We start from the raw sequence: 13236 nt of genomic DNA on the forward strand, positions 1-13236 counted from the left end.
AATTCAGAAGCCTGCCCCCTCTCCCAGCTGTACATACTAGAAACTGATACCTGGGTTTTGATCTACCTTCACCACGATCACCATGAAACCTTTACCTAAGAATCTACCCTTACATGGTGTTAAGAAGCACTCTTGCCTTTCCCAAGGCCTTAAACTATAACAGACACATACTTATTTTCTCTGGGTGATCACAGCATGCCTCCAACCAACCCATCCATGCTCCAGGCCTTCAGAAGTGTCTAGAATTATCAGAAGGCTCAGAGGGCTTTTGAAGATATATTAACAGTCATGTTTGTGTGAAGTAAAGGAGGCGTATTAGACAACACTGACACGTGTCCCTCTACATTTATCAATGTTTCCCACCAGTGAGTACATGTATAATGAAAGGCAATGAGGGAGGGAGTTGGTTTGCCAAATTATGCTATAGAAACAATCTTGGATTGAACAGAGAACAATAGATCGGTATACATATACATACTTATGCCCATAAATCATCTCTTTAACAGAGAGAAAGTAAAGAGATTTGACATTTGGTCCCGGGAATATTATATCCTTGAGTTAGATGTCTTTATAAGGCATTTTTCATTCAGTTTTCATAATTACCATAGAAAAGGAATTATTATCACTTACACTTAAGGAGCCCACAGCCCAACCCACAGCGTCCACCCACTAGGAAGTTCCTCCCTAAAACAGACAGGTTTAGTAATGCCTCAGAGCATTACCAGAAGATATCAAACAACAAAAGAAAATACAGCCCAGGCGTGATAAAGCTGACCAGCTACTTATTTTGCTTTGTGGAGGCAAATAATTAGCTTGAGCTCTTGCCGAGCTTCCTCTGAACTGGGCTGGTGGGGATGGGGGAGATTTTCCCTTACATATACTATTTTAGGAAAGCCCAAAATTGAATCTAATTTCTGCAGCTGCCGTTCGAAAGCAGGACGGGCAGCAGCAGCATCTGGGGGACAACAGAAGCCCACAGAGCAGGGTGGAAAATGCCGGGTGCAACTGAGAATCCCAGGGCAGAGAGCAGAGCCACCTGCCCTAAAGTGGTACCAAAGGCAGCATGGAGCCGGTGCAGAAAGTGGCGGGAGAGTGTGGCCCTCCCCAGCATCCCGCCCCCCCCCCCCCCCCATCTCACAGAGCATCTAGCAGAGTTCCTGGAGCGGCGGAGCCTTCTGTACCTTTGTTCTCTCTCCGCCACGGCTTGTAAGTATTAGCCTGATGTTGTTTACTTCTTCTCCCAATCTCTCCAAGGAATATGATTCACACGTTTTCAGATTTATTTGAACAAAATGCAATAAATATGCTGCTTCAATTTTAACTGCTGGCCTGTAGCCAGGGTTTTTAATGAATCTGGCCTGTGCTACTGAAGTGTTCCAGGATCTCCAGGGCTCTGGGCACTGTGAGATTATACACACTGGTGTGCGTGCTCGTGCACTCTCGTGCACACACACACGTCCCCACCTCCTGTTCCCTGGAGGGCCAGTGACTCACAGTCAACTACAGGTTTTTCAGAGCCGACTCTGGTTAAAATTAGCAGGAGCCTTTATTGTTCAAGGAGAGGAAAGATTCCTTCATCTCCTTTCACGGCTGCATGGAAATGCCATCTTTTAATTCTTTCCCCTCGGTTGAAATTGCTGTACCCACCACCAAAAGCTGCCATCATGAGCCTTGTCTCTTTTCCTTTGTTTCTTTGCAAATGGTCACTAGACCAGGTCCAGCCTGGGAGGGCTTCCATTTCAAAGAGCTTGGATATGGGGGCTTAATTAAGTGGAGACAAAAGGACTCTGAATTGATTTTCAACACAACCTGTCTGTGCATCATGCTTTTGAGAGATGGGAGGAAACAGGAAGAGGGACACCCACAAAAGTGGTCCCAGGCAGGGCACCCTTTTTCAGAATGAAGGGGAAGAGAATGGGCAATCGAGGGTAAAACTGAGGAATCTGCAAAATGGGCCCCACTTGGGGACCACAGCCTCCTCTCTCTGCAGGCAGATGACCACCAGGTCCTCCTCCAGCTTCGAAAACCTGAAACTCCAAAGTGTGATGTCAAAATGAACACCTAGGGCCTTTATGGGTGGGAATCCAGGAACCCCCTCAGAAGGGGGCGCCTATTGTGGGGAGGGGTGATTTTAGGCTCTGGGTCATGGTTTCCTACTAGTGACAGAGACAAACAGGTGACTCCAAAGCCATCGTCTGTTAATGTGGTGGCCAGATGCTGCCTCGTTGCTAAGAACACCACCACCTATTTCTCCTTTCAAAGAATCAACCATAGTCTGATCTATTAATACCAGTGACTTTCACTGATGTCAGCAGCCCACGTTTGCTTTTACTCTCTTGAAGTTACTGTCAAAAGCAAATTACAGATTGTTGTATGAGAGTCTGCCCACCTCACTCCATCCTCATCTCATTTCATCACATTCCCTGATGGGACCTTCACAGTCATTAGGCAAAAGAAGCAAAGAAGCTTGGAAGTCAATAGCATGAAATGCCTGGCTGCCCTTACTGACCCGGGATGAAGACCAGGGTCCAGAGGTCCAGGCTGGAAGAACATCACCAAGAGCACACAGCATGAGTTCTGGGAGCCTCCATTTCCTCATCAAAGCAATGATAGAATCCATTAAGTGATCTTTCCAGCCCCGATATTCTGTGACTCTGACTTCCGGATTGCAGACTTTGAGTGGTTTCCCCTTAACATCCTTTACCCTCACCGTATTTAAGAATTAAAGACACTTACAGTTAAACACCTCCTTCTCTGTGTTTCACTTTCTGGAAATGCAATAATAGCTCTTATTTCTGCTGTGATTCTTCAAATCATAAAAATTGCATCCTCTTATTTATAATATTCAAAGAATTATAGGTCTTCTTATGTAGACCAGAAAAAAAAAATCTTGTTTCTACTTCAAGTAGTAGTATTAGTGGTGTGGTCCTGTGTGTGTCTCTTTCATGCCCTTAACAAGCACGGATGCAGCTCCATTAAACACAGATTCATTGATCACATGATCTCTTACTAGCCCTTTGCTGGGTAAGCACTGTTAGAAACATATGAGAAATACAGGACACAGACTCTTTTCTCAGCTTACTAATTATCTTATTGGGAGGTCAGGATTACTGTGCATAATAATAATAATAATAATAATAACAATGTTAACAACAGTGTGCCTGTTGGGAGCCAGGCAGCCTTCTAGATACTTGATGGAACTTGACTTCCCTGAAGCCTCAGTAATTTTCATAAGGTATCTTACTTTTATTTCCATTTTACCCACAAGGAATGTAAGGATTCAATTAATTCATTGGCCCAAAACTGAGCAGTGATTAAAGATGTACCTGACTGGTTCTATGCGTTCCAGATGTCCTATAACTATGTGTCAAACTGAATGTAAGCAAGGTTGACAGAACCGTGGTATAGGTGGAGGAAGTTCTGAGTAAGGAAGGTTACCTGCCACTTGACTTATTTTTTATTTTTTTAGTATTTTTAATGTTTATTTCTTTTTGAAGGGGAGAGAGAGAGAGAGAGAGAGAGAGCAAGAGCGAGCATGAATGGGGGAGGGGCAGAGAGAGAGAGAGAGAGAGAGAGAGAGACAGAATCCAAAGCAGGCTCCAGACTCAGCTGTCAGCACAGAGTCCGATGTGGGACTCGAACTCACTGACTGTGAGATCATGACCTGAGCCGAAGTCAGACTCTTAACCAACTGAGCCACCCAGGTGCCCCCCTGCCACTTGACTTCTTACTGAAAGGTATAAGCAGGAGCTAACCCTGGGCTCTGGGGAGAAGGCATCTGTCCAGAGGTGAGAAGGAGAATATGGGCCCTTCGTAGATGTTAAAAGGAGCCCTGCTTTGCTACCTGCCATCCTCTTAAACAACAGGCAAGCTTATGATGAGACTGTTGGGAAGAGACAGCCTTCACCTGCCCAAGCCTGGACCCCACTCGCTTTTTATGCTGGATGTCCTTCAAGCAAATTCCTGGCTTGACAAAGACCTGCCCCCAGATAACTTTGATTATTTTAAAAACGGTGCTTATAAAAACAAACACATTCCACTTATTATATAACCAAGGCTGGAAAAATAATGTTTTACTGTCAGTTTTATTAGTTGGGAAATGTAATAATTTCCAAGTTTGAGAAATACAGTCTGGGAATTTTTTTTTAACTTTTGTTAAAAGCCTTGCATTTGCTTCGTTGGCCCTTCTTGGCTCCATTTGCTCCCTGAATCCTGATCTTAGCCTCCTGTCTCTTCTTAGGGAAGCTTAATTCTCATGTTTATGTCTATTTTTTAGCTCTGAGTTCATGGATATTTTTCACAGGTGTAGCCTCATTGCACATTCATTCCGGATTTTTTTTTCCAACAGGTTCTGTGACTTCTTAATCCCCCATTGGGCCATTATCTGCTTGTACCCAGGGCTAGCTAGACAAAATTAAGAAGGAACCATTTGCTAACAAGAGTTCTTTTCTTCAGTCTTTGCCTAAAGAAAACTTCTCACTGTTTCTGTCACTTTGGGGAGCCCAGACACTGAAGTGTCAATCTGTATTCCTAATAGCCATGGGAAAGGCAGGCTGTTTAAGGAAAAGCCCTTGACAGAGAGTTCAAATTCCTGCTAACATTAATTGTTGTGAGACCCTGGATGTGTCGTTTAACATCTCTGGGCTTCATTTTCCTTGCATATAAAATGAGGTTAATAGTATTTACTTCATAGGGTTATGGGGAGGTTTAGGTTAGAAGTGACACATGTAATTAATCTTCAGCTAAGGGCAGTTAGTCAGTTCTGAAGTAACCAAAAGGACTTCATTAAAAAGCAGCTTCCCTGCAAGGTGGCTCTAAGGTAGGCCCTCCAGAGTTACTGTTACCTTGGGGCACCCACAGCCCATGACACAAACACCCAGATGAGCCTGGTCCTGACTGTTTCCCAGGCCTTTTCATGTCCAGTTACTATTGAATTTTATTTAGTTTATCCGATGGAAATGAGATCTCTGTTGTCTTCTCAAAAATGGAAATGATTCCCACTGTTGGCTCTTAGATCTTTCCTTACAATGGCCAAATGATTTCCCTCCTGTTGAAAATCACAGGAGGAACACCTGGGTTGCTCAGTCGGTTAAGCGTCTGACTGTTGGTTTCAGCTCAGGTCATGATCTCACAGTTTTGGGAGTTCAAGCCCCACATCAGGTTCTATGCTGGCAGCACAGAGCCTGCTTGGGATTCTCTCCCTCTCTGTCTCTCTGCCTCTCCCCCACTCATGCTGTCTCTCTTTCTCTCAAAATAAATAAATAAACTTAAAAATTTGAAAAGAAAGAAAGAAAGAAAGAAAGAAAGAAAGAAAGAAAGAAAGAAAGAAAGAAAAAGAAAGGCACAGGAAACCCTTCTATCTACCCAAGATGCAGAATCGGAGGGACTTAGAGACCATAAAGAAACTCAGGACCAAAAAAAGTGGCATGCCCTGGGAATCCCACCTCGGAGCTTCTGTGGCCTTCCCCCTCCACACCCTCCAGATTTCCTTTGTGACCAGAATCCTTTAAGTGAGCACATATATGGAGACCTCCCACCCAGCATGGTTCTAAATGAATCGCTGAGCCAGTGTGCAAAATGTTGAGACAATAACATGGCACATTATCTATTGCATGTGCGCCCACAAATGTGGGCTGTTTCCATGTTAAACTCACCCCCACTGCTCACTATTCCTGTGTCTTTATGCTCAGAGTTTCAACTTGTATGGCTTGCCTTCAGTTAGGGTGATAATTGTCACTGCCCTTTCTCAATTATTGTACTAATTCTTGCCCATCTTTATGCTGTACAGTGCTGGCATTTTTACCAAAGTCTGGCAAAGTTCCTTCTTTATTGTAGAGGCTCAATAGTTTTTGTGTTTTTTTTTTTGAATGAACAAATGGGTAAATGAATAAATACATGAATATTCCCAGCACATATCAATCCAGTGGTATTTATAACTTGCTAGACTGACTTCAGTTTACAAATTAAACAAGCCATGAAATTTGAATTTAGTAAAAGAATTTTTAGAAGTCTCTATGCCAACTAATAACTATCTTGACTGTGGTTTAACAAGTTGTTAGGATGCCATGGTTTAAAGCTGTAATATACCTGCTTCTTCAGGAACTGACACCAGTCACCCAGCATGGTTTTGTGCTTTTGCCTGGCCACCTCTGCTCTCCTGGTTAAACTAACAGCTTTCCTGTCTTCTTGTGCTGATGAACTGTCCACTCCTAGTCCTTCCTGTTATTTCCTCTTCTCTCTCCCAACCTCCCATTTTCTTTCCCATGTTCAAAGCTTCTTTACTGGTCTGAGATCTGAGTATCAGTAGGAGATTTTTGTATTGGGAATAAAATCCTTCAAAAAGCCTATCAGGGGCACCTAGGTGGCTCAGTCAGTTGAGCGTCCCACTCTTGATTTTGACCCAAGTCATGATCCCAGGGTCGTGAGATCCAGCTGTGTGTCAGTCTCTGTGTGGAGCATGGAGCCTGCTTAAGATTCTCTCTTGGTCTCCCTCTGCCCATCTCCTCCTGCTCATGCGTGTGCACATGCACTTTCTCTCTCAAAAAACATAAATGAATATTGAATACCCAGCCCATGAAGACTGGAAGAAAAAGTGAAACTTCAGTGCAGGTGTAGAAAAATCCACACTTGCAGAACACATCCATTAGGTGGGGACTTAGCTTCTGGAAAACATTTTATAACTTTCTAAAAGCCCTCACCTCCAGCTGTCCAAATGAACAAAGCAAGATTTTATTTACAAAAATATGATTTAAACATGGCTTTAGCTGTCTTCATGACCTACTTATCAGTGTCTCTTTCCCCCATAGTGCCTTGAAAGGAATGTCTAATGAAGAATTTGCCCAATAAAGGTTGAGGAAGGGAAAAAGAAACAGAGGGAGGGCAAGCAGGAATTGTATACAGTAGAGCACACTGGTTAACTATTCTGTATCAAAGCTTCAATTTCCACCCTTGATTTTAAAATATCTTATCTTCTGTTGGCGATCTGCTCAGAAACTCCCTGGGAGCAGCTTCTTTTGCTCTAATCCAAGCTGTGGTAGAGAACAAGCCACCTCTTCTCCATGGTTGGGTGTTGTGTGTCTACATGAAGTCTTCTTCATGACCCTCTTCTACCTTCAGGTGAAATCCAGACTCCTGGCACCATTCCCAGCCTGACCCAGGCCCGTCTCTTCTATTATACTTTCCCCGCCCACCCTAGACACTACACTGTAGCCACGTGAGAACTCTTGCCCTTCCCCAAACACGCCATTCAATCTTATGCTTTGAGCCTTTGCACCTGCTGCTCTTCCTTCCTGGGATTCTTTTCATCCCCTTTCAGCCAATACTTCCAAACTATTAAAGACCCAAATCAAATGTTAACCTCCTCAGTGAAGTCCCTTCTGACCCAGCAGGGAAGTCACTCATTCCCCTGCTTAGTCATGGCTCTTATACCTGATCCTATTGTTCTTATCACAGAATATTAAAAATTAATATTTACATGTTTGCCTCCAGCTCTCTGAGAATGGAGATTGTCTTTGTCTCCTCACATTGAACCTTGGGGGGGGGAGGGATGGAGGGATAGCTACTCTTATTAATTCTATTATTGATGAGAAAACCAAAGCACAGAAAAGGTTAACTAAGTTGCCCAGTTTCCGACAACCAGTAGCTTGTAGGACTATGATTTGAGCACAGGAAATATGGGCTCATAGCTCGCCCTTTTTTTCCATAAAAATGATCATGCTGATTACCTTGTTACTTTTACTATGGTGTCTATATTAATGTAAATTATTATTATTAATCAACCTGATCAATTATTTACATTTGTATATGAACTATACAAGTAATACATTCCATCTTAAACTATCGTTCTAGAATATATGCTAGTTAAAATATCCCCAATAAATCTCTAGTATGGCCCCAGGTACAATAGAAGATAATATAGGTGGTCTTTTCAGCTCAGGGGAGATTGTTATTTTTATTTAAATTTCTTATTCCTGTGTCTTGGTGTTTTTTTTAACTAACTATTTGACTACCCAAAGACTGGACTGTTTTTTTATATTTTAAGGGTCCCCCAAAGGATCTGGAGTTGCTGTGCTCACAGTAGGCACTGAAACTTCTGCTGAACTAATTAACACAGGAACAAAACTGCTTCCTTTCTGCCAGCCACCACCAACATATTGAGAATGTGTCATTGGGTGGAATATTTGAGTTGAGAAGCTTTCTCACTGGGATCCCAGCTTTAAGAGAGAGAGTTGGGAGTTAGTTGGGATGGTGGAAATGGAGCAATGACTTGACCAGCGACATCTTCTCCAAATCGCTAGTCATTCGCTTAGGTGTCTGGTAGCCTCCTTCCCAATCACCTTGTACATGTCCCACATTTTCTGTTCTTGTTCCTGGCTGGCTTGTTGGGAGCACATTCTCAGTGTCAGCCACTGTACTAAGCATCTTAACACATGTTATCTCATTTAATCCCCATGATAGCCCTCTGAGGTAGGTGGTTCATTAAACTATTTTTTTAATAAGGTAATTGAAACTTTGAGAGGTTAAGTAACTTGAACAAGGTCAAATACCTAGTTAAGCAACAAAGCTGGGATTTAAACCAAGGGTCTTCTGACTCCAAGGTCACAGCCTTATTCATTAGCTTAAAACTCTTTTCCTTGAAAGTAACATATTGCACGATTACTGGCTTTTACATTTGGATTCTGATTCCCTCTTATATAGAATGTTTCTGCCTCCATTTCTTTATTTTACTTTCCTAATTCAGCATCTCCCCCTTTTTAAATAAAAGCTAAAAAAGTCCACAGATGTTTTTGGTTCTGAACTAGCATGTCCATCCTCACCTTCCTGATTCCATGACCCTGGATAATGTGAGGCAGCTTCTTCAGAAATGCAGGTTCCTTATTATTTTATTTGATTTTTTAATAGCATCCTGCAGTTTTCAGTCTTTGCAACTCCCATTTCTTGGCCCTCCAAATGAAATGCACAACGCAGAAGCCCTTATTCTTTATCTCTATCTAAACACTAGTCCTCAGTAACTTGATTGACTGCCTGTGAGTCTTTGAATCAAAAGCAGTAGTCTCTTAGCCAGTTCCAAACCTCCCCAATGACTAACTTTCCTTCTCTGATCTCAAGCCCCACCCAGGGCTCTTCATCCCCACTGTCCACTTCTGTAAATTTCCCCCCACTCTTCTTTGGATGACCAAGAGACCTCTCGGATTACACTATTAAAATACCCCTCTTTGATTTTTTTTTTTAATGTTTATTTATTTTTGAGAGACAGAGAGAGACAGAGCACGAGTGAGGGAGGGGCAGGGAGAGAGGGAGACACAGAATCCAAAGTATGCTCCATGCTCTGAGCTGTCAGCACAGCCCCGACGCAGGGCTCGAACTCACGAGATGTGAGGTCATGACTTGAGCCGAAGTCGGATGCTCAACCGACAGAGCCACCCAGGCGCCCCCAAATACCCCTCTTTGATTTTAAATCATATTATCAGTCTTGCTGCATGTAATGGCATGTCCATTAGCTCTGTATATGCACCACACACTGGTGCCAACACAGGCATTACCGAAACCAGACATATTCTGAGCCACTTTGGAGTCTGGCAACAGTGAAATTTCCTTAGAGGATGGTTGAAAAAAGTACAGTGCATCCCATCTCTTAAACAGAGGCTTGCATAATCAACCAAGTAGAAAGAAATGTTGAGGTGCATTTAACCTCATTAGTTTCAGTAGGACTGACTCTCTCCAATCCATCAGAATTGAGCTACATTAGTGAAACTCAACTATTTCCAAATCTCATTTACATAATGGATGAGATGTGAAATGAGCCCAATGCGAGGGGAGCCGCCCGGAGGCACTAAAGTTTATCACAATATGTAAGAATCCTTTTAGATCATTGCATTAAATTTCCACTAACAAGGTAACAAATTAATTGTCTGTATTACTGTACTAGCCCAAAGTCTATTGAGTGCAGAGTATCAGTGAGGAAGCAGTTGAAGTTTCAAGGACTGTGGGCGGGAGGGATGTTTATAGGGATGTGATGAATGCTACCTTAGCTCTCTCTTCTGCCCCTTTAAGAAATCCTCGGCACCTCTGTAATCTGATGGCAGACTTTGGCTTTATTAGTGAGGTAAGCGAGGATGAGTAAATCAACTGTATCAGACAAGCCTCAGGACATCTAGAAATTGATCATTCTGCCGAAATAAGCACTCTGTGTTTATTAGCTGGGAGTTCATCACTATCACTTCTCCTCATCCAATTCCTAGGAGATTTCAAAGCCATCATCATGGTATTAGCTCGTCTGACTGAACTACTAGAGATAAAGATTAGGAGATCTATCTAATGATGGGTCTGAGTTTCTGTGATTTTTTTCTTCTATTGCAAAGAAGAGAGCTTTTCCAGCACACATTTTGTGTCCATATGTGTATGCCTGCACACAATCTCAGTGCATTTGCATTCTATAGGATGGATTTAAATAGTGAAACAAAGTAGGTGGTTTGAGGAAGACACCCAATTGTCTTGAAACAATACAACTTTGCCATACATAAAGCGATCACTACTTAAAAAAGGGATATATGCGAAACTGACTTCTCTAGCTGACACAGTGTGTCTATACAGTGGGTGATACTGCATTGAGGAGAATAATTTGATTCTATAACTACATTATAATCCTAACATCCACACATGGTCAGACTCCTACAGATATGTCCATGAGAAACGAGTACATATTGGACTGATCTTTCACAAACCAGTAACTATGCATTTATCTATTTATACATATATTTATAGACACACATGCACTTAAGCTCCTGATATCAAGCTCTTTTCTCAGTGTGGCTTCTAAATAAGCAGTAATCAAAATGCAAATAAGGTGACCCAGTTAGCATCGAGATCTGTATTACCATGCAGATGTGCTCTGCGACTCTGCACTATTACGGTAAAAAGGAAGACACTACAAAAGATGCTTAGATTAACCAGCCTTGACTACTAAGCCCTTGCTATTAGGGAGAATCTAGGGAAGACACTCCCAGGGTTGATGGTCTTATAGCTTGGATCAAATCTCTGGTTTTTGGCGTGATCTGTTTTTAAGCTGCCCTGTGAGTGCAGAATAACAGGCATGCACCAGAAGAGCAAGAAGATGGCTTCTGGAAAGTCTCAGAATGGAACCCTGGCAGCTCAATGCCAACATGCCAGCCTGAGACAGGTCAAGAATAAGGCCAGGCTCAGAGTCACGGCTTTGCCATTCTCTCTGTGCAACACTAGACAAAGGCAAATCTCATTGCTGTCTGGGATGAGTTGCCCTGGAAGAACCAGACTAACTCGGAACTGCCTTGATTTCACTGTACTGAAGCTTCATTTTGTTTATCTGTTGATGAAACCTGAGACATGCTTATGTACATTACAGTAGCAAATTCTTAAACTACCTGATCTCCAAGGATGTAACAAGAGCATACTTGGTGCATCAGAGCATTAAGTTGGTTTTAATTACATGTATGCATTGTTTTTTCCCTAGTTAATACATCTTGAAAGTCCCTTTGTTATATTTGTCAGAGAACAGCTACTACTCTATTGTCTCTGCATTTTTTAAAGCATGGGAACAGTTACATCAGCATTCTGTTTGGTTCTGTCTGTCTGCCCTTTGTCCTTCTATGGTGTGCGCACGTGTGTGTGTGTGTGTGTGTGTGTGTGTGTGTGTGTGTGTGTAGGAATCAACTTAGGCAGGTAAGGCTCTAACCTGAGCTTATAAGTACCTATGAAGCTGTTTACAAAATGTGTTCTCTCTGTGTATGTTTGTGTATATATGTACTTTTTTTCCCCCAAAGAAGAGGTTTTGGTGTCTGAGATAAATGCAGGAAGGTTAAAAACCCCTTTCTCAGTATGTCTCCTCTTTGCAATTTTGATATCTGATATATTTCCGTTCTGGATGATGTCATTGGGTGCTTCTAGAAAACACCTTTCATCTGGCATGGACTTTTCACATATAGGATCAGGAGAGACTGACTTATGCAGCATTAGAATTTACTGCATAAAGGCTCTGTGAAGTTATAAATCTCTGTGAGGTTCCAGTGGACAAAATATCATCCTCTCAGCCCATTTCTACACCCTTGAATTAAGAGAAGCAAGAACGAATCCAATTGTTTAGCAGTGTCTCTGAATCTGGAAAGCTTAGAAGCAGAATAGTGGAGCCAGAAGAGATTCCGGCCAGGAGGAAAACAAAGTTCAGTGAGATTCCAAGTCTTGTTCAAGTTCATGCAGCGAGTGTGGGGTAGATCCTGCAACAGTTCAGGGTCTCAGAACTTTTGTCTCTTAACTTTTAAATTTTTTTTCAACGTTTTTTATTTATTTTTTTTGGGACAGAGAGAGACAGAGCATGAACGGGGGAGGGGCAGAGAGAGAGGGAGACACAGAATCGGAAACAGGCTCCAGGCTCCGAGCCATCAGCCCGGAGCCCGACGCGGGGCTCGAACTCACGGACCGCGAGATCGTGACCTGGCTGAAGTCGGACGCTTAACCGACTGCGCCACCCAGGCGCCCCTCTTAACTTTTATATCAACAAATTATTTGTCCCTGATATAATTTATTGACTGTATTTATTGAACAGTTTCTTTGTATCAGATGTATACTAGGAAAATACAAGAAGAGAATGTAAAGTCTCTGCTTCCTAAAGAATTTAAATCTTACAAGGACACACATAACTTGAACATATGAAATAAGTTTATAATGAGCAAATTAGTGCTAAGACAGTATAGTGCTTAGAAATAATGATAATAGTTAATACAGGCGAGTGCTTATACAGCTAGGCTCCTTAGTAAGGTTTTTTATATGTGTGTTAGTTTCTATCACTACTGTACCAAATTTCCACAAACTTAGTGGCTTAAACAACACAAATATATTACTTTACACTTGGAGCTCAGAAGTGCAAAATGGACCTCACTGGACTAAAGTCAAAGTATCAACAGGGCTGCATTCCTTTCTGGAAACTGTAGGGTAGAGTCCATTTCCTTGCTTTTTCCAGCTTCTAGAGACCATGTGCATTCCATAATATATAACCTTCCTCCTCCATCTTCAAGGCCACCAATGTAACGTCTCCAGTGCTTCCAACACCACATCTTTTTCTGGAACTCTTCTCTTCCACCTCCCCCTTCCACTTTAAAGGACTTTTTATTATTATTATTATATTTTGACCATTTGGTAATCAAGGATACTCTCCCTCTGTTAGGGCAGCTGATTGGCAACATTAATTCCATCTTGAACTTCAAT

The 13236-nt window shown here is 42.2% G+C and overlaps 1 protein-coding gene across 5 annotated transcripts in view; it reads left to right on the plus strand.

Moving 5' to 3' along the window:
* SETBP1 (SET binding protein 1) overlaps positions 1 to 13236 on the plus strand; it is a 376888-nt gene that overhangs the window by 324970 nt on the left and 38682 nt on the right. The window lies entirely within an intron of this gene.

The sequence above is a fragment of the Felis catus genome, chromosome D3 (genome assembly GCF_018350175.1).
Source record: "Felis catus isolate Fca126 chromosome D3, F.catus_Fca126_mat1.0, whole genome shotgun sequence".
Classification (NCBI taxonomy): Eukaryota; Metazoa; Chordata; class Mammalia; order Carnivora; family Felidae; genus Felis; species Felis catus.